General features: G+C 40.5%; 1 long non-coding RNA gene across 2 annotated transcripts; it reads left to right on the top strand.

The window, feature by feature from the left end:
- Window positions 1-21,328: 21,328 nt before the first annotated feature.
- On the top strand, window positions 21,329-22,175 carry LOC145128700 (uncharacterized). 2 transcript variants are annotated; one of them, XR_013717059.1, is made up of 4 exons: window positions 21,349-21,422; window positions 21,523-21,574; window positions 21,692-21,811; window positions 22,024-22,175. It is a non-coding gene; the product is annotated as an uncharacterized LOC145128700 (long non-coding RNA). The 2 variants fall into 2 exon arrangements; XR_013717058.1 differs by having other exon boundaries at window positions 21,329-21,574.
- The last annotated feature ends 238 nt before the right edge of the window (window positions 22,176-22,413 follow it).

Below are 22,413 nucleotides of genomic sequence, written 5' to 3' on the forward strand. Positions count from 1 at the left end.
CACCGCGCAGAAGGCTTTTCGGATGGCTCTGACTCTGAACCAGAGGTCAACAACCTACCCCAAGAAGGTCAAGTCCCAAACCTCAACCCCCGACCAGCATTTCAAGGCCCCACTCCCTTGTGGGCAACAAACTTGAACCGTTGGAGTGATGAGCAGGGTCAACCTTTACCCTTCAACGGAGACCGAAGCTTTTACAACATAAGCGAGGGAGGCTCAGCGGACCGAGTCCTACCCATTATGGTCCGAAGGATTGCCCGGAATGATGAGCAAGGTCGTGCAGCCATCGACCGAGTTATGGAAGTGGACGCCAACTCTGGCGTTAATACAGTCCGCATTCGCCAACTTGAAGAGGCTATGGAAAGGACTAGGAGGACCAACGAGGCTCTGCAGCAACAGCTAACTGCATCCCGAGCCGAAGTCATGGAACTCCGGGTACGCTAGAGGGCACAAGAACGACATCTTCAAGAGGTTGTACGTCAACTGGCAGATCTGAGGGTTCGCCCGAGGGATACCCGCCGCCGGTAGAAGATGTCGACTCACCTTTCTCTTTTGATTAAGGAAAAGCCTTTCTTTTCTGTGCTCTATGGAGCACTTGTCTGTAAAACATTCCTAGCTTCTAAAGTACTCTAACTAGACTTCTAAGTTGCCAACATTTTCCCTTATGATTTGATGTAAGACCTACTGTTAGGTCATTTTTCTCAGACTCATTTTACATCATTAATACCAGTACTATTGGCAGTTATCTAATCTATGGGAAAGTATTTACCTTGTGTTTCCCTACTCTGTTGTTATACCTCTATCTGATAGTTGGACTATGGCAATTTAGTCCATGAAACACTCTCATCATACTTACAAATTGATTCTCACTATTGTCATCATCCCTATCAACTTTCAGTAAAAGATGTCGCCTCGTCCGCGTCCGACCAGGGGCAGACCTGCAAATCAAACTCCACCACCACCACCCCCTCCACAGTTCGATGCGGTGATGTTTCAAGCAGCGGTGACCGCAGCTGTGACCTCAGCCATGGCCCAAGTAAACTCTGGTGGTGCAAGTGGAGCTGGAACGGGCACAAACTCTAGCCATGGTGAAATCCAACCGCGTACACGGGAGTGCACCTATAAAGATTTCATCGGCTGCAAACCAACGTACTTCAACGGAACTGGAGGGATTATTGCACTGTCCCAATGGATCAAGAGAACAGAAGCAATCTTCGAGGTGTGCTCATGCCCTGAGGGAAGCAAGATAAAGTTCGCTGCTTGCACCTTCACCGAAAGGGCCCTGACGTGGTGGAATGGCCATGTCAAAGCACTCTCATTGATAGCTGCTAACGCCATGGGTTGGGATACACTGAAGGACCTGATGACAAGGGAGTACTGCCCGAGGGGCGAAATTCAGAAGCTCGAGGAGGAACTGTGGAACCTCAAAATGAAGGGTTCCGACATAGTGGCTTATACAGCCAGGTTCTGCGACCTGGTGACCCTATGTCCTAACCTGGTCCCCACTGAAAGCAAGAAAGTCGAGATATACATCTGGGGTTTGGTACCCCCATATCGAGGGAATGTTCTAGCATCGAAACCTGCGACCTTTGATAGTGCCAAGGAATTAAAGGCTTATCGATCACGTGGTCCCTTCTCCTACAACAACAACCACAACTGCCACCTCAACACCAACCAACGCGACCGACAACAAGAAAAGGCGTTGGAACCGAAAGAAGGGCAAATCAACTCAACCCTTTTCCAAGAAACAACAGACGGTGGCTGTCCATGATGCCACAACTCATGTTGCCCCTGTACCAGCTAAACCATATGCGGGGAGCCTACCCAAGTGCACCAAGTGCACTTTCCATCATAACGGCCCCTGCCGGGAAATGCATTGCACCAATTACGACCGGAAGGGGCACACCGCCCAGTTTTGCAGAGCACCACCCAAACCTATCACCCAGGTCCCTGGTGCAGGAGTAAGCCATGCCTGCTATGGGTGTGGCGAGACAGGGCACTTCAAAAGAAACTGTCCTAAAGCTGGGAGTGCGGGAGGAGTAGGAAGACTACTTGCTATTGGCCACAATGAAGCCGTGGCAGACCCCACAGTAGTCACGGGTACGTTCCTTCTCGATAACTCATATGCATGTATCCTATTTGATAGTGGGGCTGAGAGGAGCTTCGTGAACCAAAAATTTAAGCACTTACTTAATCAAGCACCGCAAGCACTAAAAGAAACCTTCGTCGTAGAAATGGCCAACGGAAAGACAGAGAGTTCTAACGAGATTTAGATAGGTTGTACCCTCACGCTAGATAATCATTCATTTCCAATCGACCACGTACCAGTATCAATTAAGAGTTTCGATGTCATTGTGGGCATGGACTGGTTGAGTCTCCATCGTACCGATATTCTGTGCTTCGAGAGGGCAGTCCGTCTAAACCTACCGAATAGCGAAACCTTGTTGATCTACGGAGACAAACCCAGTACGAGCCTTCGTATCATCTCAAGTATTCAAGCCCAGAAGTACTTGCGTAAGGAATATCATGTATTCCTTGCACACGTAGTCGATGCGAACCAGAAAACCAAAGACCTAAAAGACCTCCCTGTAGTACGCGATTTTCCTGGCATCTTTCCGGAAGAACTCCCAGGATTACCCCCGCAACGTCAAGTCGAGTTCCGAATCGACTTAGTGCCAGGAGCTACCCCCATAGCCAAATCGCCATATCGTCTAGCCCCAGCTGAGATGCAAGAACTATCAGGTCAACTTAACGAACTGCTCAGCAAGGGCTTTATAAGACCAAGCTTCTCACCCTGGGGAGCTCCGGTCTTGTTCGTCAAGAAGAAAGACGGATCGTTCCGTATGTGCATCGACTATAGGGAACTCAACAAGCTTACAGTCAAGAATCGTTACCCTCTACCTCGCATAGACGATTTATTCGACCAGCTGCAAGGGGCGAGCTACTTCTCCAAGATTTACCTGAGATCCGGGTATCACCAGTTACGAGTGCTTGAGGAGGATGTTCCGAAGACAGCCTTCCGAACTCGTTACGGACACTACGAGTTCGTGTTGATGCCATTTGGATTGACCAATGCCCCCGCAGTATTCATGGACTTGATGAATAGGGTATGCCGTCCTTACTTGGATCAGTTCGTCATCGTCTTCATCGATGATATACTTATCTACCCTCAAAGTGAGGAGGAGCATAGTGATCATCTACGACAAGTCCTAGGAACCCTACGATCGGAGAAGCTCTATGCGAAGTTCTCTAAATGAGAATTTTGGATCCGAAGAGTCAAATTCTTAGGACACGTGGTTAGCGAAGAAGGAATCCACGTGGACCCATCCAAAATTAAAGCTATTGAAAACTGGTCAGCACCGAAGACGCCTACCGAAATTCGTCAATTTCTAGGCCTCGCTGGCTACTATCGCAGATTCATACAGAACTTCTCTCGAATTGCGAAACCCCTTACAACATTGACCCAGAAAGGCGTGGCCTTTGACTGGGAAGAGAAGCAGGAGAAAGCGTTCGAAACGCTAAAGCGAGCCTTGTGCACCGCACCGATACTATCCTTTCCAGAAGGAATAGAAAACTTCGTAGTCTATTGCGATGCATCCAATCAAGGGCTCGGATGTGTTCTAATGCAACGAGGTAAGGTCATCGCCTACGCCTCGAGACAGCTGAAGACACACGAGGTCAACTACACCACACACGATCTCGAATTGGGAGCAGTCGTGTTTGCTCTGAAAATCTGGAGACGCTAACTGTATGGTACGAAGAGCACTATCTTTACAGACCACAAGAGCCTACAACACATATTCAACCAGAAGGAGCTCAACATGAGACAACGACGGTGGGTCGAACTACTCAATGACTACGAATGCGAAATTCGTTATCATCCGGGTAAAGCCAATGTAGTAGCAGACGCCCTAAGTTGAAAAGAGTACTCTGGTCGAAGAGTCAAGTCATTGACTATGAATATCCATTCACACCTATCCACGCAAATCAAGGAGGCTCAACACGAAGCCCTGAAACCTGAAAATGTGGCGGGTGAAGCTCTGCAAGGAATGGAAAAGAACTTAGAAGTCAAGGGTGGCGGAGCCTTATATCTCATGGACCGGATCTGGACACCGAGACACAGTGGCTTCAGAGACTTGGTCATGGAGGAAGCGCACAACACTCGATATTCCGTCCACCCGGGTTCAGATAAGATGTATTTGGATCTTAAAAAGTCATACTGGTGGCCTAACATGAAAGCAGAGATTGCTACCTTCGTAAGTAAATGCCTTACTTACGCCAAGGTCAAGGTCGAATACCAGAAACCATCAGGTCTACTTCAGCAACCAGAGATACCTGAGTGGAAGTGGGAGCGGATCACTATGGACTTCATAACCAAGTTGCCCAAGACAAACGGGTGGACTTGATACCATTTGGGTCATCGTCGACAGATTGACCAAGTCCGCACACATCCTGCCTATCAAAGAAACCGACAAGATGGAGAAGCTCACAAGAACATACATTCGGGAGATCGTACGACTGCATGGTGTTCCTATATCTATTATCTCCGATAGAGATAGTAGATTCACTTCGAGGTTCTGGCAGTCACTACAAAGCTCCTTAGGAATGAGTCTGGACATGAGTACAGCCTACCATCCACAAACCGACGGACAAAGTGAGAGAACTATCCAAACTTTAGAAGATATGTTGCGAGCCTGTGTGATCGACTTTGGAAAGATGTGGGATACTCACTTACCCCTTATCGAATTTTCCTACAACAACAGTTATCACACGAGCATAAAGGCTGATCCATTTGAAGCCCTCTATGGCCGGAAATGCAGGTCCCCTCTGTGCTGGGTTGAGGTGGGGACACACAGTTAGTTAAAGGACGAGTTCCTGACAGCACTCTCACAGGTCCGAAGATCATTCGTGAAACGACAGAGAAGATCGTTCAGATTCGTGAACGATTGAAAGCCTCTAGAGACCGACAGAAAAGCTACGCAGACAAACAAAGGAAACCTTTGGAATTCCAGGTGGGAGACCGAGTTCTGTTGAAAGTCTCACCCTGGAAAGGCTTGATACGCTTCGGAAAGCGTGGAAAGCTAAATCCAAGATACATAGGGCCTTTTGAGATTCTCGCCAGAATCGGCCCTGTAGCTTACAAACTCAACCTTCCTCACGAGCTAAGTAACGTACATCCTACCTTCCACGTCTCGAACTTGAAAAAGTGTCTATCCGACGAGACTCTTGTAATCCCACTCGACGAGATCGAGATCAACGAGAGCCTCAACTTCGTGGAAGAACCAGTAGAGATCATGTATCGGGAGGTCAAACGAACGAAACAAAGCCGTATTCCAATAGTGAAGGTTCGCTGGAACGCCAAGCGAGGACCGGAATTCACTTGGGAGCGTGAGGATCAAATGAAACTTAAATATCCTCATCTTTTTACTTAGTTATTTGTAATAACTTAGTGGCTTAAACTCTAATTTTGGGACAAAATTCCCTCTAACGGGGGGATGATGTGACAACCCGAAATTTCAATCTTGTACAAACCATGAAATTCAATCAAAGTTAGACTCGTTTCTACTAACTTTTAACGCTAATTAGAGTCTGTTCGAGTATTCTGGGCTTAGTACATCAAAGGAATAAGTGAATGGAAGTGCTAATAGGAGTTGTAACTCATAAACCATGCCATAAACCCTCAAAAGAGGAGTTTACGGCCAAGGGTCATGGGTTTACGGCCGTAAACACATGTTGGTCGTAAACTCCCTCCTATATATACAACCCTTAGTCATTTTCACCCATTCTTCACTTTTCCAAGCCTAGAACTCGAATTCTCTCTCAAGGATCTTGAAGCTTTTGCTCCAAATCTTCAAAACGGTAAGTGAATCCTTCCATAAATGAGTTAATACATCTTTTCTTCTTGATTCACCCTTGATTTCATCCATGAAATCTCTTCTTTTGGGTAGATCTTCAAGTGTTCTTCATTTCACCAAGAACACACACTAGTGTTTTTGGGCTCTAACCACTCTTTCAAGCTTCTACTACGTAAGTACACTACCCTTGGCTTGTTATATACTAGAATCACTCTTTAAACACCAAGAAATCATGTCCAGAAGAGAATTTACGGCCAAGGCAATCTCCCTTGGCCGTAAACCCTAATGATAGGTGCATATGGCCCCTAACTCCTTCCTAAGGCTTGGTATTTAGCCTAGAACCCATCGTGGAAACTTGTAGGACCTTAAACACACGAAATAGATCAAGATGACATGAGTTTACGGCCGTAAACACCACGGGCCGTAAACCCATGGGCCGTAAACACCATGGGTCGTAAACCCATGGGCCGTAAACTCATGGGCCATACCATTTGGGCCGTAAACTCCAATGAGAGGCCCAACAACCCCTAGATGCAACCCTATGTCCTTCTAACACTTGAAGCAATGTGTTTTACATGTCCTAGGGTGTCCTTACTTGCTTAATTTGTTGTCTAAACACTAATTAGATACATATATGTGTCATTATATGTTAAATAGGATCCGTGTGTGCTCAAGTCTTCCCTTGACACCTAGCATCCTATACCATCCATTCATCCAAACCACTCACTGCAGGTGAGTTCATACCCCTTAATCAACCTTTGAAATGATTTTTAAATGCTTTTATGGGGGGGGGATACAAGTTGAAACATTCTAGCCATTGTTTTAATCACATGTGATTAATGACTAGAACAAACAGAAAGATTTACTATTACTTTCAAGTTGCTATTAAACTTATGGATTTCAAGTATTTCAAAACCTTTTATTAAACTCTTTTAGATTCTAAGACTGTTTCCAAACCCTTTTAAACTTGCATTATTGTCAAACTCATATCTATACCAATATATTTATACAAGTAAGGTTTGAAGGACTTAGGACTGATAGCTCACCTTATTTCCTGTTCCTTGTTTGGTTGTGGACTTAGGGTATCCTGCGATTTGTCCGAATGTCGTTGAAATCTTAGTTATATATCGTATATATGTGTTTGGATATAAAAACTTTCACTTCAGTTCAGTACCTTTGGGTAACAAAGACATACAAACAACATTACTATTTAACTATAATAGGTATAGTTAAGGGTTTACTCCTCACTATTACTATTACATCGACACATACGAGATTCAGTACAGTTACGAGTCTTTATATACATACTATAATGAGAAACAATACATACTATACACTATACCAGAGATCACACTATATACTATACAAGAGTACATACTATACACTAGCACAGAGAAAACATTACTACACTATGGTTTACTACACAAACATTTGAATACTATAAACAGAATGTGACATACTACTTCCCGATACAACACTTCATTGTGGTATCACTTTGTAACCAGAGTCTCCTAGAGGGAGAGCGGGCATTGTGTGTATAGATCTATACGGGACAAACACTCCCATACCCCGGCTGCTAGCTACAGTCCCAGCCGATAAGGCCAATGGGTGACAGAATGTTGCCTCACTACATATGACAACGGAGGGTCATCAGTTATTCAGTCGTCGATCAGCATGGTTACATACGAGTTCACATTCAAACCTTTAATTAACTAACTAAGAATTAAAGGCAAATGAACTCCCCGAGGTGTATTGTACATTTAATACTACCTGGAGTCTGCATTTTCATCACATTTAGCCGGCAGTGATACTGCTGGGGTAAAACATTATTTCCCCCTATTACATCTACCTTGTATTCATCTCGCATCGGTGAGGTCTTAAACTATATTTTCATAATGATAGTTTCACTGGGGGAAACTCTTACACTACAAAAGAACAAACATACAAATAGTCGGGTCTTGGTAGAAGACTACATTTCACTAGAAAATATAGGATTTTCTATGGAGTTCAACCATTTACAAACATTTGCAAACAATTACAAACAGCTACAAACATTTACACTACGTTATTACAAACATTTTCTTACAAGCAATGACACTAAATACTTATGAACTCACCAGCGTTATGCTGATAAACTCTTTTCAAAAATAACTTGTATTCTCAGGTCATCAGTAGACAGGTACCGATGAAGCTTTTGAGAAGATGGAGCGCAAGCAAGACCCATCTTTTATTTTGATCATTCATTTTGGTGTCTTACAAACTATACAGAACACGCTTGTATTAAAATTATTCTATTAATGCAATGGATGTTGTTGCTTGTTTACTATTATGCCTTGTTGTGATACTGTACATGACGTCCTCCACCCCTGAACGTTTCCGTCGTTCCGGTTTTGGAGTGTGACACTATCTACTAGGATACCGATCTAACAGATCATAACAACATATAACCATCCTATATACCAGGATACCGATCTAACAGATCATAATAGTAACAATCCCATATAACAAAACAAAATCAAAGAGCCGGCCTTGGTGCCTTAGACCCTTGAGTACAGTGAGGATAAATCACCTGGCAATGCTGATCTGAACTTAAGAATCGAACTCCCCAATCGCTATCTCGCTGGAAATCTCGAACTATCACATAATAAATACCAAGTCATTACACAACATAACCATCTTGACTAGGGGTCCAAATAATCCATCATATCCATTCTCTTTATTAGGCCAAGGCCCAATGCCAATTCCATAACCTTGAAATCCCTTAAGCAACACCCATTATTGGCCCAATTTACCAAATTAGGCCCAACTCCCTAATTGGGCCTCACTTCAAGATCCATTATCAAAATTTGGCCCAAAACATAATATTCATAAAGTCCAGCAAAGGCCCAAATCCAACTAGTCCATAAACAGCCCAAAACCCGAAGCCCACTTGTCAAAGGCCCAACAAAGTACATACGCGAGGCGTACTCCTCTGGTACGCGGGGTGTACTCGTCCAGATGTTGACCACCATTGGGGTGGTTGACCCAGTACCCTGGGTATACTGGATTTACGCTAGGCGTACGCTGGGTTTCACCAAAACCCTAATAAGTGCTTAATGGCTTAAGCACTTAAGCCCAAACTCCAGATCCATCGACCAAATGTGTCATAGGACTATAAAGTCTCGAACTTTATCACTTTGGACGTCCAGAAATTTCTTAACACATGGTCTTAATCCATTAAGACCTTCCTACTTCATGCATTAGACAAATCTAGCTATTGGGACACCATTTTTATCACTTAGGACCTCTTCTAAGGTCTGAAAGGACAACTCATTTGTCCAAATCATAACATGCACCATTTTAGGAATTTTGGGACAAGAATGCTTCCATAAACTAAAATGACTAGATCTATCTCATACATGTATAAAGTTCTAAGTTTTTTACCTTCTGGAGCTTCTAGGGCACAAACCAACTTCAGATCTACAAACTTGATCTTCTTATCCAACTCCTTAATGCAACACCTTCTTCTTAAAACACTCAAGAAACACTCAAAAAGCTCAAACACTCATGGAAATGGCTAGGGTTTGGGGAAAACGACTCTAAGCAGTGGAGGCTAGGGTAAGGGAGGTTTTTGTGCTCATAATGTTGCTTATATAGTCCCCAAATCCTAAATATTAGGGTTTCCTTCTGCCATGAGTACGCCCAGCGTACTAGGGCGCGCCTAGTACGCTTAGCGTACCCTTATGTACACGCAGCGTACTACTCCTGATCCCAATAATTGCAATTTAGCCCTTAGACTTTTCATAACTTCACCCTTCCATCCCCAGGGACTATAAATGACAAATCTTGGGATGTTACACATGTTCATGCCCTGAGCACCTGAGAGTTTGATTTGCACTAAACCAGCTTCGCTTGGGAGCAAAGGAGTGGTGGAAGTTTGTGACTACCAGATTTACTCCTACAGATCATGCTGCAATGACATGGGAGAGGTTTACACAACTGTTCCGAGAGGAGTATGTTCCCCAGGTGGAGAGGGAACGGTTGGCCTAGGAGTTTCTGTCTCTCAAGCAGAAGACATAAATTGTGACCGATATCACGAGGATGTTCCATGAGAGGGCGTTGTTTTGCCCTGAGCACGTGTCTACCAAGCAGGCACGTGTGAGCCGATATCTGAGCATATAGAGGAGGGATATACGAGAGTTTGTGGCGAACTCGTCATACCGGACATTGGTTGAGCTTCAGACCAATTCCAGGCGCAGGGAGATTGAGCTAGAGTTATAGGCTAGGGAGGAGGGGGAGTCTCAGGGGAGAGACCGAAGACCAGTGCAGTCGTAGCCGGCGACGAAGCAGGCAAAGCCCGCTGATACGAGGGTTGGAGGCCAGAAGTGCCGCACTTGTGGAAAGTGCGGCAAGAGTCACGAGGGATTGTGCTGGGCAGGGATTTGCTACAAATATGGCAAAAAGGGGCACCTGGCGAGGGATTTCCCCAAGGGGTTTGCAGTCTGCTTTCATTGCAACCAGAACGACCATCGGAAGGCCGAGTGCCCTCAGCTCATTTAGGGATCAGCCCAGGGTTCCGCTCTTGCTGCTTTGTGACCTACTGATAGTCGACCAGTGAAGGTCGAGGCACCGAAGGCTCATGGGAGAGCTGTTCAGCTGATAGCGGAGGAGGTCCGTACAGCACCTGATGTCGTGGCTGGTACGTATTTCCTTATTCCTGTTATTTTGAGATTTGTTTTGCTTATACTGTGTTGTATATAGGTACTTTTCTTGTGAATTCTATACCTGCTTTGGTGTTATTTGACTCGGGAACGAGTCGATCCTTCGTGTCTTTAGCTTTTAGTTGTCACATCAGTGTCAGGCAAGAGGTTTTGAGTCGACCTCTGAGGGTGTCTATAGCCGACGAGCATGTGGTTTTTGCCACTGATGTATTCCGAGGGTGTGTACTAGAGATTTTTGGTGTTGATTTCCCAATAGATCTGGTGCCGATAGCCATAGGTGATGTATGTGCATAGTGGTCATGGATTGGTTGAGTCGGTTTGGAGCTGTGATCGAATGTGAGCGTCAGATGGTGACCATACGAGACCCTAGTAGGGGAGTGCTTACGGTGTATGGCGAGTGTACCAGATCTGGATCAGCTTTCTGCTCTGCTGCCAGAGTGAGACAGAGTCTACAACAGGGTTGTATGGGCTTTTTGGCGTACGTGATGGATACACGAGTTGCTACAGAGAGGCCGAGTTCTATCTCCGAGGTTCCGATAGGGTGCGAGTTTTCGGATGTTTTTCCCGAGGAGTTGTCGGGTGTGCCTCCCGAGAGGCAGGTGGAGTTCCGGATTGATTTGGTTTCCGGTGCGGCGCTTATTTCTAAGGCACCTTATCGGCTTACGCCGCCTGAGATGCAGGAGTTATCCTCACAGCTCCAGGAGCTGCTGGGAAAAGGTTTTATCAGACCGAGTAGCTCACCGTGGGGAGCTCCGATTCTTTTTGTCAAGAAAAAGGATGGTTCACACCGGATGTGCATCGATTACCGGGAGTTGAACAAGCTGACGGTCAAGAACCGTTATCCACTTCCGAGGATCGATGATTTATTCGATCATTTGCAGGGAGCATCTTGGTTTTCCAAGATTGATTTGTGATCTGGATATCATCAGATGAGGGTTTATGGGGAGGATATCCAGAAGACGGCCTTCAAAACTCGTTATAGGCATTATGAGCTTGTGGTGATGCCTTTCGGGCTCACCAATGCACCGGTAGCGTACATGGATCTCATGAACCGGGTGTGTAGGCCCATGTTGGATCGATTGGTGATCGTGTTCATCGATGATATTTTGGTATACTCAAGGTCCAGAGAGCAGCATGAGGAGCATCTTCGGGAGATTCTTGGAGTATTTAGGATGGAGAGGCTTTACGCCAAATTCTCCAAGTGTGATTTCTGGTTACGAGAGGTCCAGTTCCTGGGGCACCTCGTTAATCAAAATGGGATTTTGGTCAACCAGGCCAAGATTGAGGCAGTTATGCGGTGGGAGGTGTCGAGGTCCCCATCCGAGATCAGGAGTTTCCTTAGTCTGGCAAGTTACTCCCGGAGATTTATCACAGATTTCTCCAAGATTGTCGTTCCTCTTACGAGATTGACTCGGAAGGGTGTTACTTTTGCCTGGGGGCCCGAGCAGTAGGCATCATTCGAGACTCATCGCCAGAGATTGTGCGAAGCTCCAGTGTTAGCCCTTCGCGAGGGAGTGGAGGACTTCGTAGTTTACTGTGATTCATCTATATCAGGGATGAGAGCTGTGTTGGTGCAGAGGGGACATGTGATTGCATATGCATCGGGGCAATTGAAGCCTCATGAGACGAGGTATCCCACCCATGATTTGGAGTTGGGGGCGGTGGTGTTCGCCCTCAAGATTTGGCGCCACTATCTGTACGGTGTTCGGTGTACCATATATAGGGACCATAAGAGCATGAAGTACCTTATGGATCGGCCCAACCTGAATATGAGACAAAGGAGATGGTTGGATGTAGTGAAAGACTACGACTGCGAGATATTATATCACCCAGTCAAGGTTAATGTGGTAGCTGATGCCTTGAGCCGTAGATCAGAGAATGCTCCAATTCGAGATATGTGTATGAGGATGACGGTGATGACTCCAGTCTTAGATACCATCCGAGAGGCCCAGGTAGAGGCCGTGATACCGGAGAACCGCAGGAGGGAGCGGGTGATCGGACAGGTTTCCGAGTTTGAGACGGATAGTCGGGGACTTATGACTTTCCGTGGGTGGATTTGGGTGCCATACACGGGTGGAGCTCGACGCATTCTGATGGAGGAGGCCCATCGATAGAGATTCTCGATCCATCCGGGAGCCACCAAGATGTATTTGGACTTGAAGATGGATTATTGGTGGCCCTATATGAAGAGAGATGTGGCATGGGTAGTCGAGAGATGCTTGACATGTCGTCAGGTCAAGGCAGAGCACCAGCGACCACATGGTTTGTTGCAGCCTTTAGAGGTTCCCCAGTGGAAGTGGGAACAAATTTCCATGGATTTTATCACCAAGTTACCGAGAACCGCGCGAGGTGTCGACCCGATATGGGTGATTGTGGACCGGTTGACGAAGAGTGCTCACTTCCTTGCTATCAGTGAGAGCTCTTCTGTAGAGAAATTGGTCGAGATTTATGTGAGAGAGGTGGTGGCACGGCATGGAGTGTCGACATCGATAGTGTCAAATCAGGATGTGCGTTTTACTTCCAGGTTCTGGAAGAAGTTCCATGAGGAGTTGGGTGCCCGATTGCACTTCAGTACCGCATACCGCCCACAGACTGACGGGCAGAGTGAGCAGATGATGCAGACGTTTGAGGACATGCTGCGGCCATGTGTTATGGACTTCGGAGGAAATTGGGACACCTATTTGCCCTTTTCTGAGTTTTCCTATAACAACAGCCATCATTCCAGTATTTGTATGCCTCCTTTTGAGCTCTTATATGGGAGGAGGTGTCAGACTCCCATCTATTAGGGGGAGGTGGGGCAGAGAGTGATGGGTAGCACTGATATAGTGCTTAAGACGACCGAGTAGATTCACCAGGTCAGAAAGAGGTTACTGACAGCCCAGAGTCGCCAGAAGAGTTACGCAGACCGACGAAGATCCGAGCTAGAGTTCCAGGTTAGAGATTTTGTCCTCCTGAAGGTATCCCCGTGGAAGGGGGTGATCCGATTCAAGAAGAAGTGAAAGGTGGGTCCGATTTATATCGGTCCTTTCAGAGTGACTGCCAGAGTGGGGAAGGTAGCCTATCGGTTGGAGCTACCTGCAGAGTTGAGCCAGATTCATAACACCTTCCACGTGTCTCAGTTGAGGAAGTGTGTAGCCGATGAGACGACAGTGGTACCCTTAGAGGACATTCAGGTAGATGCGTGCCTGAATTACATTGAGAGACCAATAGCAATTATGGATAGAAAGGTTAAATCCCTGAGGAACAAGGAGGTGCGACTGGTTAAGGTGCAGTGGGAGCAGCGCAGGGGATCCGAGTGGACTTGGGAACCGGAGTCTGAGATGTGCGAGCAGTACCCAGAGTTTTTTCCGGAGCATGACTTCGAGGGCGAAGTCTGATTCTAGTGGGGGAGAATTGTAACATCCCGACTCCCATGTATAATATATATATATATATATATATATATATATATATATATATGCATATTTTTTTTAGGGTTGACTGAGTGACTCGCCGAGTTGTATGCCCAACTCGACGAGTCAAAGAACGGACTCACCGAGTTGGCGCTGTGTAAGGAAATCCTAAATCTCTGGAGTTGGGTCCTATTTAAAGTACCTTAAGCCCTCATTTCCGCCTCACTAGCCACCCAACTCCCCTGTGTGAAACCCTAATCGATCAGATTAATTTGTGAGAGAGTGAGAGAGAGAGAGAGAGAGAGAGAGAGAGAGAGAGGTTAAATTGAGTGGTTCTGTGCATCTTTGGAAGGAGATTCGGAGAGCTTAGCGTGTTTGATCAAGGAGGGGCTGTAGATCCAGAGTTCTGCAGTGATTAGCTTCAGTGTAAAGGTAAAAAGCTTCTATCTTGACCTTTCCTTTGTGAGATATTAGTTTAGGGAGGTTTTTAGGGTTTTCTCCCATCCATCTTTTGACAATGAGTTATTTGAGCATATCATGAGGTTGAAACCTCAGATCTAGACTGTAGGAGGACGTGAGAGCCCAAAGATCTGTACTTTATTGAGAAAGAGACAAGCTTTTGTGAATTTAACCCTTGTTGGAGTTTGTATTGGCATTATGAGCCTAATATGCCATGCATGAACGCAAAAGCTCACAGCTTTGCGTGACATTCGAGCCTTGGGATACTAGATCTAGAGTTTGGAGTTGTAGATCTGCCTTTAAACATCTGAATGAGAATATAGACCGAATGGACTCGCCGAGTCAATGAGCTGACTCGACGAGTCGGCTAGGGTTTTCCCCGATGAGTCCGGACATGAGTAACTCGGCGAGTTGATGAGACAACTCGACGAGTAAGGTTTGGTTTTTGTGATTTTTCTGAAGGAACAAGGAGACTCGACGAGTCACATAGGTGCACTTGACGAGTCGGGTCAACATGGACTATTGACTCGAGTGTTGACTTCAGTTGACTTTAAGGTTTGATCAAGACAGGGATTATTGAGACCATGGAGGGGTAGAATGGTCTTTTACCCATTCCAAGAGTTAGAGAGAGAGAGAGAGAGAGAGAGAATAGCCTTTGGTTTATTTATAGTTGCGATTGGAGTGTTAATTAGAGATAATTATCATATGTGTTAGGTGGAGGCTAGATCGGTGATTCGTGTATAAGATTCATTTGCTTGCTTACGAGGTGAGTCTTCTTACTATACTTACCTTGAGTGGTAACTATGTGTGACCGGAGGTTCTTGTATGCTTATATTGAGTATTGTGATATCCTGCATTATGTCTTTATGATTTATGTTGTGTATTATTCTGAGCTTACTGAGTTAGGACCGGAGGGTCCACCCGAGTTGTGGGACGAGAGGGTTCCACTAAGACACATTGACCGGAGGGTCTTATTCGAGTATACCCATGAGAGGCTAATGAGATGTGTGTGGTATTTTGGGGAACTCACTAAGCTTTCTGCTTACCGTGTTATGTGATATGTGTTTCAGGTACTTCTCAGGATCACGGGAAGGCGTCGGCTTGATTGTATACACACAAGATGGAGTTTATGTTTTGTGGATCCTGGATTTATCAAACAATTTATAAACTTGTGTTTTGACAATTGTGATTTTGGAATGTGATATTGAGATTTATGTGGTTTTGAAAAATGAAATTTTTGTTTGAAAATTTACGGTGTTACAGTGTCAAAATTAAAAAAAAAATTAAACCTAGTGTCAACATTGGAAAAAGTGAAACTTAATGTCTTCTGTGAGAAAAAAAAACGATTTTGACACGTCAACATGTCACGTCATCAAAGCTGACACGTTATCATGTCACGTCAGCAGGTAGCCTAGTTGACCGGTCAAGTAATCTGAATTATAACAACTTCGAAAATATAGTGTCAAATTTGAGACAAAAAAACATAATATTAAATTAAAATTTTGATGTAAACTTAATATCTTTTGTGCTACATTTACTTAAATGGAAAAACATACGAAATAAATAATAAAAAGATAGAACCTTAATCATTAAGTTACTCATATTATTCAACTAGTTGTGAGACCCATGTAATTTACATGGGTTAACTTAATATATATATATATATATATATATATATATATATATATATATATATATATATATATATATATATATATATATATATATATATATATAGAGAGAGAGAGAGAGCTAGGTTCAAATGTTTTTACCAACTATTGTGTGCATGTATGCACCAATGAGATTTCAGGAAATAATAAATCATTAAATAAATTAAAAAAGGGTATAATGGTAAACTTAGAATATCTAATTATGGTAAAAATAATAAATCATTTAATGCCTCCTTTAAATAATGGAAATCAGTTTAAAACCCTAGATATCACCCTCTTTTTCGTCTGCATCGAACGACCACTCTGTTTCAACCTAGGGCTTGTGTTCCTCTTTGCATCCTTTCTCCAATCGAAATAGCTCCTCCCCCTCCACAATATTTACTTGCTAGCTTCCGTTTTTGATGAATCGTTTCAATCAAATAAGGACTTCAGCGACATCAGGTGGGAACGATTTGGCAGCAAGGATCGATAGAAGGAAAATAAAGGTTGGAGGATAGATTGTTCGATGATTAGAGGTCAAACGCAGAAGGTATCTCAGTTTATGAATACGATCCCCACCATCGCTGCTCTATCAAAGGTCCTCACGTCTCCACCTTATCTTCATCTTCTTGATTTTAATCCTGGAAGGTACAATCACCATGGATGTAATCTTGAATCCGAACTGGGAAAAGGTACATTATATGATTTTTCTCACTTTTTGCTAATCTTTACTTGCTAGCTTCCATTTTTGATGAATCGTTTCAATCAAATCAGGACTTCAGCGACATCAGGTGGGAACGATTTGGCAGCAAGGATCGACGGAAGGAAAAGAAAGGTTGGATGATAGATTGTTCGGTGATTAAAGGTCAAACGCAGAAGGTATCTCAGTTTTTTTAGATGTTTGGCAGTGATCGGTAGAACCCAAATGAGTGTTTGGGTTTAATTCATTTGACAGGAAAAGGAACACGAAAATTCAATCAAATCAGGACTTCCCAAAAGACCCAAGTGAAAATCTTATTGAGTTGAGGAATTTTATCAAGGAGAACATTCATGTGAATATGAGGCCTTTACAAAGCAGCATTATTGGGAGCTTTGAGGCATGAGTAAATCTGATGCACATGTAAGTCTTTGTTATTATTCATTGATTCTTTTTCTACATAGAATGTTGTGAATGGAGTTGCATATGATTGATTTGTATGATATTTGTGAATAGCCTGTTAATAAACACGCCATGTAGGGGTGTTTTTCTTTCTCCATTGGAGAATAAAGCTGTAATATGTTTTTGAAGTCTGTAAATATAGCTTGTTCAAGGCTTGTTTTCATGGAAGTATCAATGTCATTCAGTTTTGATTTAGAATGTAAAAAACAATAAACAAGTGTAAAATAGCGATTTTGAAAGAATTCAGGGTTTGTGTTTTATATTAGTGGAGTTGAATCATTCAATCCCCAACAAATGATTTTTTTAATGTTACAAATTCTTTAAGAATATTCAAAACCATTCTGCAAGAATAGTTTATTCTGTAAGAATATTTATTGCTGTATTCTATTAGAATGTATTGAATTGTTTAATTTTTGGAACTTGATTATCTTTTCTTTGTGGATTTAGGTTTTGAAGAGGCTAACGTTGATGTGGAGAAGGAAGAAAACATATAGAACGAGAGTGTATTATACCAGAATATGTTATACTACAATGTATAAAGTGTTGCTTAAAAATAATATTCTTTCAGAATAGATTAGTGTTTTCGTTAGATTTTGATGTTTTTTTAAAATTTTTTTTTTCAGAATGTTGTTATTATTCAATGAATCACAATCATACAATGTAATTATTTGTTATATTATTAGTTCAAGAATTGATTTGTGTATTCTTTCAGAATATATTTACTAGTTTATGGTTGACATTCTGTCATTCTGACAGAATAAAATCGAAAAATATATTTACTAGTTTATGGTTTGCATTCTATCATTCTGACAGAATAAAATCGGATTTTTAAATTTGAATTAATTTAAAATATTCAAATTTTTAAAAAATAAAGGAATTAATCATCCCTAAAAATCCGAAAATTTCCTTTTTTAATATAGGTTAATTAATTAAAATGCCCTTATGCTGAAATTTGTGTGATTATATGGTACATGTTATCCTGTTCTACTATCATAGACCCTCAGATCATGACATTTGATTATATTCCATCCGATGATCCAGATCTGTGCATTCTGGCACACAATAGTTAGTAAAAACAAAATAATCTAACCATATATATATATATATATATATATATATATATAAGTCTAAATACTTGAACACTTTGAATTTATAAGAAAATAAAAAAATAATGAATTATTATAAAAGAAATGTTTTTTATCTTTTAAATTTCAATAAATAATTTAAATAAATAACCAAAAAAACTAATGGGCTTTAATTTTGAGAATTTTGAAATTAAAAAATAAGTTAATTAATGACATTGATATCCATTTATTACTATATTTATTGTAATTATTACATTAAAATATTATGTGAAATTTAAAAAAAAATAGAAAAAACTTATAAAATGACATGCGGAAAAAAAAAATTCAAAATAACCATAAAATGACATTTGACAAATTAAATAAGAGTGTGACAAGTCTCAAAAAAATCATTCATTTATTAGAGTAGATGACATGTGGAAAAAAATTAATTCAAAATAACCACAAAATAACATTTGACAAATTAAATGAGAGTGTGACAAGTGTCAAAAACCATTTATTTATTAGAGTATATATAACGGTATATGTTTTAAAAGGAGTTAATTATACCAACGATAATGCATAGGATATCATTAGAAGTCTAATAAGTATAAATGTCACGGTAGGAACTAGGAAGAAATGAACACTTAAATTAATGGTTTTGAAGACGTTGGGTGAGGGAGAGGTATCCTATAAATTTATCAATTTATTTTAATCTTTCAACTCCCGAGAAGAATCAAAAGATATATAGAAAGATCATCTAAAGTGATGTGGCCTGAATTCTAATATTCCATTTTATATGCTAAAGATACTAAGGGAAATATTCTTTCCACCTTATTTTTCATATCATTAGAAGTCGTATATAACTTGTTTCGTTTATTATTATTATTATTATTTTTCATTTTGTTTTTCATTTTTTAAATGTTTTTAATACATATTAGCAGCTACTTCTGTTTCTTTTTTAATTTTTTTTATTTAAATATCAATTCGAGTTTTTAATATTCAACGATTATAAAAGTTTCGAATCATAAAGATACTAAGCATTATAATATTTTCAGATCATATTATTTATGGATCATAAAATTTTGAATCATATCATTTGGATCGTATCATTTTCAATCATAGTATATTGGATCATATCATTTTTTTAATAATACGATTTTAGATCATACTATATTCAATTAAATAAAGTTTTTACTCATACCAAATTTTGAATCATTATAATTTTTGAATCTTTTAATTTTGAATCATAAAAGATATACTATTAACGATCATAAAATATTTGGATCAAAATATTTTTGGATCACAACAAATTACGAATCATAAACATATTCAATCATATATATTTTGAATCATACACATTTTGAATCATCTGATTTTAAATCATATTATCTGCAATGTTATTATTTTTTTAATTTGTAACCTTTTAAAACAAACTTTGGTAACTATTCTATTTTTTTTTCAAAAAGTTCATAGTATAGTGAATAGAAATAGCCTTAATTTTTCATGATTTTTTTCAAAAAGTTTATATATATATATATATATATATATATATATATATATATATATATATATATATATATATATATATATACACACGCGCGAACTTTTTGAAAAAAATCATGAAAAATTAAGGGTATTTCTAAAATCGTATTTATATATATATATATATATATATATATATATATATATATATATATATATATATATATATATATATATATATATAAAAGTTTGTAGAACTTATTACTCGGTACCTGTTCGGCCGACTACCCACTACCGAGTACTCGGGAGTACTTAGGAATACTCAGGGAGTACTCAGATTTGGTAATTCATGTAGAAATATTTTTAGGAAAATTATATATGTCAAAATCATAAGTTGATTGAAATATATAACAAAACTAGATACATGTGAATACACAAAAGCTGAAAAACACATAATGGTCTCACTTCGTGAATAATTACCGAAAATTAAAGATATATATATATATATATATATATATATATATATATATATATATATATATATATGTAGTAATAATCACATGTGTGTGTTAAATAATACATCATTAAGTATATTATACATATTAATCACCGAGTTAACCGAATTTTACAACACTGCTCAGTTCAGTAAGGACCGATCGGGGAGTACTCGAGATTCTATAACTCGCCTCGGTTAAGGGCCGAGTAACGAGTACTCAGAGGAGTAATCGGCTAACTCGGCGAGTTTTACAACACTGTATATATATATATATATATATATATATATATATATATATATATATATATATATATATATATATATATATACTATTGTTTGCTAAAATGGTGGTGAACAAGAAACTTTTGCATTTCTCATTTGTGCCCTTTTTTTCCTTCCTTTCCTACTTTCGCCACATACGCTTTGTGTTTTAAAAGCTTATATTTTTTTATTCACACCGCCTTCAAAATTGGGTAAGCTTTATCTTTTCCACCGGCTTAAACATTTTCTAGACGTTCTCTTCTAATTTCCCTTTGTGATTCTCTCTTTCATTGAAGAAAAATCCTTTTGTCGTTCTTACTTTGATTGAAGAAAAATCGGTTCGTCCCTTTGTTGCAATTATCTGTTCTTCTCTTATTCGGCCTTTGTTTTTTGTTTTTTAGGTTTGTCTGCTTAGGTTTCCACCCTACATAGAGGGAATAGATCGACACGGAGGATTTTTCTATTCGACTATGGTTCAGTGTGAAACAGTGCCAACAGTCCGATGGGGAAGAAGCACGCGAGATCTGAATCACCGTCTTCCTAGCCATCGTCGGTCATCGCGTGTTCTATTCAGGTAATATATCAAGATGTTGATGGATTTTAGTTCCAAACATATACATGGACTGGCAAACTTCTCAATTTCTACAGTGGAGGTTCGATTGAGATCGATTGTAGTTCGAATTTCAGAAAAAAAAAAGACACACACACATCAAATTGAGCTATGGTATGTCGATTCTCTGGAATTTTAAGATTGTTATGATATCGGATTCTGTTTTTCGGTTATTACATTGAATTTGGACAACTGGGTTTACGTTTTTATTATGTTTGCATTTTAGAGGCGTATTTCATCTGGGATTTCAAAGTGAATCGATTTGGGTGACTGTTGGGTGCCTTTACACATGATATTTGTATATCCGTTTTTTTTTTATTTTTCATTCTCTGGTTTAACTCCTCTGTTGCACGATTGCTTTTGCGCCATAATGGACTTTGATTCTTTCTTCCTTTCAGAATGGGTCGCAAAGGAGGCGGTGGCAGGGGTTTTGTGCTCATATGGAATTGGGTTTGTTTTCCTGTGTCGTGCTTCTTCGATATCTGCTTCAATTTTACCTTCTACTTTCATTGCTGCTTATTTTATGAATAGAGGAGGTAAGCATTCACTCTATTTTTTGTGTTTCAGTTTGGAAAAAGTTCTGCTAATACCTGGGAAAGCAAATAAGCAGGAAATGACAATAATGCCCCTCTATTGAATATTAGTTAATGGTTCCTTCCTGACAAAACTTTGATGGAATGTGGAAAGGTTAGAATTCAAATCCTTAGAATGATTTGATTTAAAATGTTAGTTACTCTGGTCTCAACCAACACCTATCAAATCAAGTTTCTCAAACTTCAAATTGATCATATACGTTTACTGGTGTTTTTACCTTAATTTTTCAATTTGATTATGAAAATTGAATTCTTATTCCTTTCTATTCACTGTTGTTCATTTTTTTCTATTTAATCATGTTTCAGGTTGACAAACATGTAACCCAGAAGGCATAATCAATTCCTCTATGTTGTTGTCAGATTACGGGAACAAAAAAATTATGACTGCAGCCGTCGATGGTTACGGTGCCTACCACCGGCAAGTGCAGCGGTGGCGTTCTTTAAACAGTACCAGATATCAAGGTGAGCTCTTCTATCCATACTTCAGCACTCAGTTTGAACTGAAAATGATAGATCTTTAAAGAGTTTCATTTGAATAAAGGTCAAAGTAGGAATACCCCAGGAAGAGGATTTAGCTATACAGGGCCACAATTAACATAAAAATTAATTTAATCTACAGTCTATTGAAACTGATATTATTTATACTATTTTTTTGTGAATTCTTTTATGGAAGACGTGATTACATGTGTTGAATTT

This window comes from Lactuca virosa, chromosome 8 (genome assembly GCF_052849685.1).
Source record: "Lactuca virosa cultivar CGN04683 chromosome 8, Lactuca_virosa_CGN04683_v6, whole genome shotgun sequence".
NCBI classification, from domain to species: Eukaryota; Viridiplantae; Streptophyta; class Magnoliopsida; order Asterales; family Asteraceae; genus Lactuca; species Lactuca virosa.